This window comes from Nerophis lumbriciformis, linkage group LG34 (genome assembly GCF_033978685.3).
Source record: "Nerophis lumbriciformis linkage group LG34, RoL_Nlum_v2.1, whole genome shotgun sequence".
Lineage (NCBI taxonomy): Eukaryota > Metazoa > Chordata > Actinopteri > Syngnathiformes > Syngnathidae > Nerophis > Nerophis lumbriciformis.
The window spans coordinates 808,351-821,617 of NC_084581.2; the positions used below are offsets into that span (position 1 = coordinate 808,351).

Sequence of the window (13,267 nt, forward strand, 5' to 3'; positions counted from 1 at the left end):
TTTTCGGTGAGGACGATTCTAGTCTAGTGGGGATTTCCTTAATTAAAGGAGACAACGGTAGAGGAATTATACATTTGGGAGCAAACCGAGAGGCAACGCTTGCAAGGTGCATGTGTATATATATATATATATATGTATGTATATGTATATTGCTTGAAAGTCTTCCAAAAGGTAAGGCTCTCCCTTTTGGGATCATCTTTCTTTAAATCACGTGATGGTGGTCACCGTCGTGCTGTGCTCAATGAAATGGATGTTTTCGCTAAAGGTAAAGATACCTGTGTAACATTAGTTCAATTCAGATTCCATAAACTGATACTCGTAAGATGATTGTGAGCCATTATTTTCTTATGGCTTATGCTTTCGCATTGTGCGGGCGCTCTTTCGCGTCGATGGCTCCCCCGTGTAACGTTGCTCTCATATATCGCCATTTTAACCAACAAAATGAGTGAAGATGCGGTATTTAGTAGTTGGTCCTTACTAAATAAATCCCCGCGGTGATTGTGGTTGTGCTTCCTGGTGTCGGTTTAACGTCTTCAAACATCCGCCTCCTCCTCTCTGCTGGCAATCATTCATCCGTCCCGCTTCTTCCCTCCCCGAGCGAGCTGCAAATGAGATGTCGTCGTAGTTGCGACTTTAAAATGAGTTTTTGTTTCGCCATGTTGTCATCAGTGAGCTATCTAGCATGCTCACCTGCTCGAAGATAATTCGTATTATTGCTAGCTGGCTTGTTTTACAAGTAGTCGTCTTGCCTTATGTTTGTTTACAAGGAACTCTGGGAAATTCCGTCTTTTTTCCTCCAGTCACGTGACATGCCCTGCTATCAAACCAAAACTGTACTGTTGCCCAAATGCAGCTGGGATAGGCTCCAGCACCCCCCGCCGCCCTGAGAGGGACAAGCGGTAGAAAGAACCTGAGAGTGACAAGCAGTAGAAAATGGATGGATGGATGGATGTTACAGTTCCTCCAGAAATTGCTTGTAAGTTATGGCCAAACTAAAACGTTGCACACACCCAGCAGGCACAAGACATTGATGCAACCTTGATTATACATATGTTTTTTTAAAACTGACTTGTAAACAACATTGCAAAACATTTTTATTTGTAGATTGAGACAATGTTGATGTCTAACATTGGATCCACATTGTCGGTTGGGAAATTACCAAATTAGTTTTGCTATGTTGTCACCAGTGAGCTATCTATCATGCTTACCTGCTCGAAGGTAATTCGTATTATTGTTAGCTGGCTTGTTTTACAAGTAGTCGTCTTGCCTTATGTTTGTTTACAAGGAACTCTGGGAAATTCCGTCTTTTTTCCTCCAGTCACATGACACGCCCTGCTATCAAACCATTTAAACTGTACTGTTGCCCAAATGTTGATTGGCAACACTAAATTGGCCCTAGTGTGTGAATATGAGTGTGAATGTTGTCTGTCTATCTGTGTTGGCCCTGCGATGAGGTGGCGACTTGTCCAGGGTTTACCCCGCCTTCCGCCCATGTGCAGCTGAGATAGGCTCCAGCACCACCACCCCCCCGCCCTGAGAGGGACAAGCGTTAGAAAAAGGATGGATGGATGGATGTTACAGTTCCTCCAGAAATTGCTTGTAAGTTATGGCCAAACTAAAACGTTGCACACACCCAGTAGGCACAAGACATTGATACAACGTTGATTATACATATATGTTTTTTTAAAACTGACTTCTAAACAACATTGCAAAACAATTGTATTTGTATACTGAGACAACGTTGATGTCTAATGTTGGATCCACATTGTTGGTTGGGAAATGACCAAATTTCAATGGTCAAAGCAATGTCACAACATGACATTGATTAAATGTCGTCAAAAGCATGTTGTTTCAACGTTGTATTTGTGTTGTAAAATATTGTCTGATGTTGGATCCACATTGTTGGTTGGGAAATGACCAAAATGCAATGGTCTAATCAACGTCAGAACCCAACATTGATTACCGTATTTTCCGCACTATAAGGCGCACCTAAAAACCACAATTTTTCTCAAAAGCTGACAGTGCGCCTAATAACCCGGTGCGCTTTATTACGATTCATTTTCATAAAGTTTCGGTCTCGCAACTTCGGTAAACAGCCGCCATCTTTTTTCCCGGTAGAACAGGAAGCGCTTCTTCTTCTACGCAAGCAACCGCCAAGGAAAGCACTCGCCCCCATAGAACAGGAAGCGCTTCACCCGCCCCCATAGAACAGGAAGCGCTTCACCCGCCCCCGGAAGAAGAAGAAGAAAAAACGCGCGGATATCACCGTACGTTTCATTTCCTGTTTACATCTGTAAAGACCACAAAATGGCTCCTACAAAACGATCCGGTTCATAAAAAGACGCAATCTCTCCATCCGCACACGGATTACTACCGTATTTCACAGCAACTGAACCGCACTGTGGAACGGGAGCACGTACGGTGAATATTCGCTCCACAGGGAATGAGAAGTCATCCTTCACTGTGGTTCTAGCTTGCCATGCTAACTTCCACCCATCCAAAAGAGACCTTTCCAGCCGGCGTCATCATAAAAGCTAACTCGAAGGGATGGATGGATGAAGAAAAGATGAGCGAGTGGTTAAGGGAAGTTTACGCGAAGACGCCGGGTGGCTTTTTTCACACAGCTCCGAAGGCGAACACACCTTCACTAAGACGGGCAGATAGCGCCGGTCGACATACGCCAACATCTGCCAGTGGATCGTAAATGCTTGGGCAGATAGTTTCGGTCACAACTGTGGTCCGAGCTTTCCGGAAGGCAGGATTCACAGAACTGCTGGACAACAGTGACACTGACTCCGGTGACTTCGACGAGACGGAACCGGCCATTTTGGATCCCGTATTCGCCCAACTTTTCAATTCGGACACCGAAGACGAAGAATTCGAAGGATTTACGAATGAAGAATAACTTCAGAAGGTGAGCGCTATGTTTATTTTGTGTGTTGTGACATTAACGTTCGAGCAACATTATGTTGCTATTGTTCTACACCATTTTGAATTTTACTATGTTTGTGATTGCACATTTGCGTACATTTTGGGACAGAGTTGTTAGAACGCTGGTTTTCAATATATTATTAAAGTTTGACTGAACTATCTGACTGTTTTTTTGACATTCACTTTAGCGCAGCGTTTTTTTTGACATTCACTTTAGCGCAGCGTAGGCGCGGCTTTTAGTCCGGGGCGGCTTATTGGTGGACAAAATTATGAAATATGTAATTCATAGAAGGTGCGGCTAATAATCCGGTGCGCCTTATAGTGCGGAAAATACGGTAAACATTGTGAAAAAGCATGTTGTTCCAACATGATTGAGTTGCTCAACGTCAGGACCTAATTCAACGAGTTCTCAACCTTGTTTTAATGTCTTGTGCCTGCTGGGATAGAAATTACTATTAATTGTGAAAACATATTATAGCTAACTACTCAAATAGGCTCAGAGAAGCAACTAACAAGACATGTTGTTGCAAACGATAGCTAACATTAGTAGCTAAACGTTGCCATATTGCTATCATTAGCTGACAATAAACATAACTGTGTTATGTGGGGAGTAGATTACATGCTAAAAGCCGGAAGTGGGCGGTGTATAATGCTTATAACACTTTCGAAAGTTAGCTCCCTCTAGGCAGCCATTCAAAATTACAAACGGTCACTTTAAAGTTGTCCTACCCCTTCAAACCCTTTCGGTGCGTAATATGCACCCAAGAAAGATCTAACCTTTCGTGGCAGCAATTTGGTCCGTTTAGTGGTATGATTAGTCGGCTTTTGTACACCATTTTCTTTGTTTATGATTCAACACTTGCATAGTGTTTGTCTGAGGATTGCGTATGGTTACGTGTTCACGCAACTGTAGTGCTTCAAGGCAATAACATGGCATGGGACTCTCACATTGTAAACTGTATTCACTCGACATCCATTTAACCGGTCACCCATGGGGTGATCCCCACATCTGCAGTCCTTTCCAAGGTTTCTTGTTGTTCCCAATGGATTGAGTTTTTTCTTGGCCTAATGTGGGCTCTCAGTTGAGGATGTTGTTGTGGCTTGTGCAGCCCTTTGAGGCATTTGTGATTAAGGGCTATATAAGTAAACTTTGATGGATTGATTGATCATTGCTTTTCTGGATATAAACTTATCTTTGATGTCCATGCGTAGAATTTAGCGCCATGTGTTCTTCCATTGCAAAAAAAATGTTACCCAGTTTTTGTTGTTGGACTGACATCCAACAATTTCAGCGACCGGGCACTCTTAGCATTCACATGCTTATGCTACTCGAGTACTTGCAGATACTCATCACGTAGGGACATAACGTACCATGACGACATTATGACAAAAGACCTCGTAACATAATATAGTAAGAACAGTCAATGCAAAACCAACAAACGTGTTTTCCATTACTCAATGTTATAATGTAATATGGCATTAGTCATGCTACCACCCGTGTATCAAAAGGCAATACGCAGACTATTAACATGCTTTTTATAAGCTTTCATCTATTATTCTCATTAATATTTCCTGAGTCTGTTTGTTTCCCCATAAATTAAACATCATCACAGAAAATAGATGGTATTCATTAGTTGCTGTGTTATTGTATACGCCTTGGTTTTAGTGTACTGTAGAGTAAGTAGTAGGAAGTGTATAGAAACAGGAAAGACTGTAAATGCATCTGTCCTCTGTGTGTATAGTTCATCTACAACTGTCCATTCTTAGCCTCTCAGGACGCGCGCGCGCGTACACACACACACACACACACACACACACACACACACACACATGCGCTGTTCCAACCCGCTAATGAGAAGACTTAATTGGTTTGCTCTGTCGAGAGAGTCCTCTGCTCATTAAATGTAGCAGTCAGAATGAGTAGTGAATGTTGTTTTGATTTATTGTGTTGTTTTACAATGTTATGTACTGCTGAATGTTCTCAATTCCTACTTCGATGGGTGCTAAACTGCCCTTGCATGATGTTACGTTGTTCTTCTTTTAATATGAAACCAGTTAAAACTGACTCAACAGCGCCTCTGCTGGTTGCAGAAAGTATTGCCCTGTATTTTGACTAACATGCTGCACCACAAAGTTAATCACTATATCTACCAGAAACAAACAAATGTGTCCGCATTAAGTTTATAGCAACGTGTTTTAGCATCAGCATCCGCAGTTCTAACTCTGCGACCAGCAGGATGAGGAGGGATCGCTGGGAGACAAAAATAGGAAGCCGAGGATATGGATAGAGGGAACTTACAGGCAGGAAGTGAGAAAAGAAGCTGAGCGAGAGTGACGGAGAGAGTGAGCGATATTGCTTAACCATTCGGAAAGGCTATGGGAACATCACTAATGTGTGTGCGTGTATGTGTGTGTGTGCGCGCACTTGTGCGTTTGGGTTCATCCTGATCCTGTCGGTTCAACAGGAACACAACACATCAACTCATGCTGGCAGCCCCCACTGTCACTTTGATTCCATCCTATTAAAATGAATGCCTGTACTGCTTTGCCAAGTCTGCTACACATGCACACACGCACTCACACACACACACACACACACACCTTGGTCATGTTTTTAAAAATTATTTAGTATGTTTCCATGCACTAAATTAGTCTGATTTCTCAAATAATTAGGTTCAAAATCTTAAAAACATGAATCACCAAAGAGGAACTGCACATTTTTGGAATTTTGCCTATGGTTCACAATCATTATGAGAGACATGACGATGGATCACTGCCGTTGTGTCCTTGAGCAAGACACTTTGCCCCCAGTGCCGCTCACACTGGCGAATGAATGATAGGTGGTTGTCGGAGGGGCCGTAGACGCAAATTGGCAACAACGCTTCCGCCAGTCTACCCCAGGGCAGCTGTGGTTACAAATGTAGCTCACCACCACGGTAGTGTGAATGTGAGCGCTTTGGAGTATCTAGTTATATAAATCTAGTTAATTATTATTATTATTTTAATGCAATCTAAATATTAAATAAATGCGAACATAAAAAAAAACATCCAAACACCCTCGTTAAGATTTTGTATACATGATGATGTAAGCATATATGTGATGTGGTAAAGGGTACATTTTTAATAACATTTGATATTTACGTATTTTGATAATTTTAAGCATACACGGCACATTAATTTAAAAAAAGCATCATGGTTGCTTTTTTTTCTTCATCACTGATTATTACTTACTGCAGACTTCATGAGAGCCAACACACATAATAAAACATCACTCACGTAGCAATGTCTGCTGTCATTGCCGACTGCTAGGATGATGACTTCTCCTGTCCATGTGAGATGCATGACTTATGATATACAATAAACGTCCAGGGAGCAAGGAAGCGAGGAAACACCTTGCCAGTCAATCATGTCGAAATTGTACAAAGGCTTGTGATCACAGCGTCGCTATAAATAGTTTGTATGTGTTAGCGCTTATAATAACAATATCATTTTTATTTTTTTTATTTTTTTTTGTGTCCTGTCCAGCTTCTCAGGCAAATCATATACCGGTAGTTGATGTAGATGCCCATGTCGGCTGTTCAGATTTACTTTACAAAAGAGAAGTGTAGGATACTTCTCTTGTTGCCTTATTTGTATTTGACTTTATTAAATGTATTTATATTATCATTTAGTGCAGCCGGGCCGGAGCAGGAGGGGATAGAAAGAGAAAAAAAAGAAGACAGAGGGGGAAATTGTGGGGACAAGAGGGGGATTAGACAGAGAGACAAAAACAACAACAGCAAACAACAACAACAACAACAATAGAGCAACATCAGCAAATATGACATGTACAATTATGATGGTAAAAGTAATAGCAAATAAGCAGTTAGCGAAAAATAAAAAATAATACAGAAATGACAATGAGCATTATTACACTACAAATGGATCAATACAAATACCAATAGAAATAGCGCTATTGATAATGAACAATACCAATAATTTACCTTTATTATCAACCATTCAGTTGTTTAAATGCAACAATACATATACGTAATGATAACTTGAGATACGAAAGAATGCAGAAAAATGGAGGGGGAGAAAGAGAAGCAACCTACATTAACCTTGTAGATTGTTATAGTCACAATAGGTTAAGCTTTGTCAGTGTGCCATGTGTTACACCCAGTTTACCCAAGGGCAACAACGTTAATATATGTTTGATGAAACGTGATTATGTGCATGAGTGTACGTATGCATATGTACATGTATATGTACAGAATGTGTATATGTGTTTGTACAATGAATGTATATGTACAGAATGTGTATATGTGTTTGTACAGTGAATGTATATGTACAGTATGTGTATGTGTATGTTTGTATATTGAATGTGCGTGTGGATGTACGAACATTAGGTAGGTAAATATGTACTGTATTTGTGTATGTATGTGGGAGCGTAGGTACCTATGTACGTATGTGAGCATATGTGAATTTGCATGTACAATACATTCGACTCCCAGAGTGCGTGGGAGCCAGAGCACGGCCCCATCACCCCCGAGAGCCCAACCCACAAACAGGAGGCGTGGTGCCCAGGGAACCAGGGACCACCGCCCCCATGCAGCCAAGCCGGCCAGCGACAGGAACCCCAGAGCCCGGCCCACCGTACCGCCCACAAGGGCCAGCAGCAGGCCGCAGACAGACGCACCCGGCAGAGGACAGGGCACCAGAAAAGCAGGAGACAGCCAGACCCCAAGCCAGCGAGAGACCACACCCCACACGGGCAGAAAGGCGAGACGCCCCGCCCGAGGGACCCAGATACTCCCCGCAACCGGACGGGAAGACCGCCCCCGCCCCACCGGCAACCGGGCCCCCACGAGCCCACCCCCCACCCCCGGAGAGCGCGGCGAGGCCATCCCCCGGCCACCCCACCCAAATCGGCCGCCGCAGGACCACCCAGGCACAGGGCCACGGGAACCACCCACCCCACCCGCAGGGACCCCAACGATGGAGATGGAACAACCAGCAACCGCCCCGCCGAGCCCCCCCTGAGGGAGGGGAAAAATTAAAAAATAATATTAATAAAATATATTAAAAATAAATAAATAAATAAATAAATAAATTTAAAAAAATAATTAAAAGAAGATCACAGACATGCTGACAAACAAGGTCACTACCCCAGCAACTGGCCGACTCGCAGCACCTCGGAATACCTTGCAGCACCAAGCTACCACAATAGACGCAGGGACTAGGCCCAACAGGCCCCAACCAAGATGGGCACCCGGAAGGGATGGACAGCGGGACCCAGGAGCTCCAGACACGCAGTTCGGATGCAGTAGCCTGAGGCGTCGACCCCCGTCTGACAGGCAGGCCCAGAGCGCACCCCCAGAAATATACATACATACATATATACATACACATACACACATACATGTATACATACCCACACATACACATATATACATATACATACACATATGTACACATACACATATATATACATACATACATACACATATACATACATATACACAGTTCGTCAGCCCCGACAGCCATCACGCGCGCGCGCTGCCACCAGTCACAACATCAGCCACACCCTTGCACCAGACCCAGCAGCCACGGGCGCCCACACCACAAACAAATGGCAGCAGAAACAGCAGCCGCAATAACCCCAGACAGCCAGCACCAGCCAATCAAATCAAAGCGATCAAAAAAAAAAAAACTGCGACCAGCAACCACACGCCACCAGGACCACGGAGACCAGCCGGCGCCAGCCCGCCAGTCAGCCCGAACGCCAACACGCAAACAAGAGACACCAACACCCCCCCCCCAACCAAAAGGCCCCCCACCCCAACCCAAACCCGCACAAACACACCACCGCCCAAACAACCGAGACACAGCATCCAGACCAGACACGGGGGCTGCGCCGCCACCACATCAGGTCACCAACAGAGACCCCACAGCGCAAGGTCGGGCCACACGGGCACGGACCCCACCCAACAGGAAGTGAGACCCGCGCGACGCCACACACAAATATATAATACGATTTAAAAAAAAAAAAAAAAAATTTAAAAATAAAATAAAATAAAAATAAGTAAATAATAAAAATAAAAATAATAAATACATTAAAAAAATATATATATATAACAATAATAAATGAATAAAAGCCTGGCAGGCCACCAGACCGCAGTCCCCGCCAGCCGACGAGGCAATGAGGGGTGCGCCGAACCCCAATCCCCCCATGCATGTGTACAAGGTCCCCAGAGTGTCTACTGTGTAGTTAAAATTAGGAGGTCAGCCGTTACAGCCGACCTCCAGTCCCTATTGATGTGTGTACTGTAGTGTGAGTGAGATATGTATGCTTGTGGGAACTAATAATGCGATTAAAATTGGGGGACATCAAGGTCATGGTGGGTCCCAACCAAGCCAAGCCCCCCAAATCCTAAGTGTCTAATATGCAGCTAAGATTGAGGGATGGACGAGCAGGGGACAAGAGAGGAGGACTGGAGCCCCATTGGAGGCATCCTCAACCCCCCGCCATGCCTCCCCGCAGGACAATCCCCAAAGTCCTATATATGTGTGACTGTGTGCGCTATAAGTAGGAGGAGTAGAGGGCCCGGACTTCCCCCCAGTCCACGCGGCCGACAACAAGGAACTACGGCCAGGAGGCCGCCACCCCCCGCCACAGCCCGTGACCCACACCAGACCACTTTAACGTGACGCCACGCGATCCCTCCCCCCACCAAACAAAGCCAGCCCCCGCCCGCCCCAACCCAACCCTGCAGAGCCCATACCGGCAACCAAACGCAGAAAAACTGCACAGCCCCCACGCCCAATGCAAACACCGCATCCCGGCCATCCACACAGCAACGTGCCTATACGAGTCCCGGCCAGGGGAAGGAGCCCCCCAACGGGGGAAGAAGCCAATGCATCCCGTCCGCACGCCGGCCCCCAAACCAGCCGGCAAGCCAACGCCAGCCAGCCCCACAACCCCACAAGCGCACAGACACCAGCCACAGTCCCCCAACCACTCCAACCCAACACAGCGATGCCAACCGCTGGTATCACTGCAGCAACCATCACCACCACCGCCCGTCCGCAGTGCAAACACCGGCGGCCGCCGAAACCAAAACAAAAAAGCGACCGACCCCGTAAACCACAACAACGCACACCCCCGGCTACCACCGAGGCCACCAACCCACCGACCCCAACTCATCCACAGCCAGGCCAATTGAGCCACCGGACATCCACACCCATGCACACACCTACACATTCATATACACATACATACACACATATATACACACATACACATATACATACATATATGCATATATATACATACACATACACACATATACACACGCATGCATATACATATACACATACACATCCACACATATATACACATTAATACACCCACACACACATAAGCCCACATATACACAAACACATACATACACAACACAAAAAAAAATAACAAAAAAAATAAAAAAATAAAAAAAATAGAAAGAAAAGAAAAAAATAAAATAAAATAAAAAATAAACCCTTTAAATAAAATAAAATAAATAAAAATAAACAAGAGGCCTGGTCGCCAACAGTGCCCAACGCCACCAAACCCCGCAGCCCTTCTCGCACGTCCAGGCCCCCCCCGCCCACCACCCACCAGGCATCCCATCCGGCAAAAAGCCATAAGGGCCCAGCCCTGCGCCCACAGCCGGCATGCCACGGCACCTCAGCAGACCCGGCGCCGCGATCAGCAATGCACACCGGGGCAGCGACACATACATATGTACCTACATACATACACACAGATTTCACCATACATATATACAAACGTACACACACCCACATACACGCGTACCCATATATAATTTAACAGAATAAGTTAGATATATTAAATAGATAAAAAAAAAAAAAAATAAATAAATAAATATATATATATATATATATATATATATATATATATATATATATATATATATATATATATATACATATATACATATATATACACATACATACACATACATACATACATACATATACATATACATATATACACATACATATATATATATATATATATATATATATATATATATATATATATATATATATATATAAAATAAATAAATAAAATTAATAAAAAAATAAGGGCGGGGTAAAACACAGGAGGGGGACTCCCGCAGGGCAGCCGGGCAGCACCGCCGGGGCCCCAACAAGGGAGGCAAGCAGTCCCCCCAACCCGGCACCAGGCAGGCCCGCACAGCCGCAGCGCAGGGCGACCCCGGGCAGACCCCGCCCCGCGCCCCAGGGGTAGGAGGAAGCCCACGGACACCCGGAGCCAGAGGGGCATGAGCCGACCCCCGCCCGACAGCGGCAAGACCCCAGCCCCACGGGCGCAACCCCCCGCCCAACCACCCACGGGAGGGACAGCCCCCCCAACCAACCCAAGGCGGCCGCCCACAGCCCCACCCGCACCCCAACACCCGCCCAGGCACCCCCACCCACCCCCAGCCACCAGACCACCCACGGATCGGCCCGCCAGGCCGGAACCAGAAAACACACCCCAGGCCCACCCGACCCCGCGGCACACGGCCCCCCCGGCACCCAGGACCCCCCACCCACGGAGCAAGACCCCCGGGACAGAGCCCCAGCCCCGGCCCCCAAGGGAGTCAGGTCAGAAAATTAATTAGCGGTGCCCAAAGAGATCGGAATTCTGTCAGTTGTTGTTTTGATTCAGCAGACATTCTTTCCATAACTACATAATCTAATAAAATGTTTTTGTAAAGGTTTATACATAAATTATTTTTTGATTTCCAATTTATGAGAATAGTTTTCTTGGCGATGCCTAACGCATTTATAAGGAGGTATGTTTTGTTTATATCAAGATCAGTTGCGGAGAGATCACCCAACAGGCAGAGTGCGGGGGAGATGGGAATAGGAATCTCTAACGCTAATGATAGGTTCTCGCACACTCCAAGCCAAAAGTTACTCACGGGAGCACAGGACCACATTGAATGCAAGTAATTATCTATCTTATTATCTGAGCAGTGTACACAGATGTTAGAGTCAGCTAAACCCATTTTATACATTCTTAGACCAGTGTAATGTATTCTGTAAAGTATTTTGAGCTGAATCAGTCGTACATTTGGATTCTTAATCAAACGAGTAGTATTGAGGCATATTTGTTTCCAGAATTCTGGGTCACAGCTTGTTGATACGTCTGAGTGCCATTTAGAAGTTGGAATACTTATTGTGTTATCTATTTTTGATAAGAGAGCATATAATTTGGATAAAGCTTTGGGGGCAGATGTTTTGAAGAATTTAACGGTCGTAGGATTACTTTCCCATGTTGTTTTGTTGAATCTTGCGCTGATTACAGATTTGATTTGTATATATTCTAGAAATTTATTAGGATTGATTGCATATTGTGTTATTAAACTTTTAAAAGAGATAAAACTGTTTGCATTGATGATATCCCCAAGGCATCCGACTCCCTTATCATACCATGTTGGAAAGTTCAATGGCTTCTTGTTTAAAAGAAAATCAGGATTATTCCAAATAGGCGTAAATTGGCATGGAGTGAGCGGGGACCCAGTTATTTTCAAAAACTCCCACCAAGCTGTTAAGGTAGTGCGTATATTAATACTTTTAAAGCAGTTGTGTTTTCGGAGAATTTGGCTAATAAAGGGCAAGTTAGAAATTGGGATCTCCTGGCTAAGTGATTGTTCAATCTCTAACCATAAACTATCTAATAAAGTGGGATTGATCCATTTTAATATATATTGTAGTTTATTTGCAAGGAAATAATAGGAAAAGTTTGGGAGTTCTAGACCCCCATGTTCTTTGGGTTTTTGTAAAGTTTTAAGGCTGATTCGTGCTGGTTTACTCTTCCAAAGAAACTGATTGATGTGTGAGTCTAGTGATTTAAACCAGATTTGAGAAGGTTTGGTTGAAATCATTGAAAATAGATCATTAACCCTAGGCAAGACCATCATTTTCATGGTAGAAACCCTTCCCATAAGTGAGATTGGCAGTGTTTTCCAACGCGCCAGATCATCCTCAATCGATTTTAAGATTGGGGAGTAATTCAAGCGATTCAGATCTGACAATGTGGAGAAAATATTGATTCCCAGGTATTTAATGTTCCCTTTATGCAGTGGAATCGATGAGGTGCTCTGAAAGTCAAAATTAATTGGTAACACAGTAGATTTGGACCAGTTGATGGAGTAATCTAAAATAGAACTGAATTTATTGATAAGTGAGATTGTATCTTGAAGAGAAGAATGTGGATTTTGTAAGAAAAGTAATACATCATCAGCATAAAGGCTTATTTTATGATGAACGGTTGCGGTATGGA

At 44.2% G+C, this 13,267-nt stretch overlaps 1 protein-coding gene across 14 annotated transcripts in view; it reads left to right on the top strand.

Annotated features, from left to right (window-relative positions):
• epb41l2 (erythrocyte membrane protein band 4.1 like 2) overlaps window positions 1–13,267 on the top strand; it is a 94,557-nt gene continuing 81,290 nt past the window's right edge. For 13 of the 14 annotated variants that reach the window (XM_061929925.1, XM_061929931.1, XM_061929934.1 and 10 more), the window contains exon 1: window positions 1–171. The gene's annotated coding sequence lies outside the window, so the exon portion shown is untranslated. Of the gene's footprint in view, window positions 172–225; window positions 266–13,267 lie in introns of those variants that run through there. The other variant, XM_061929927.1, reaches the window with a different exon arrangement.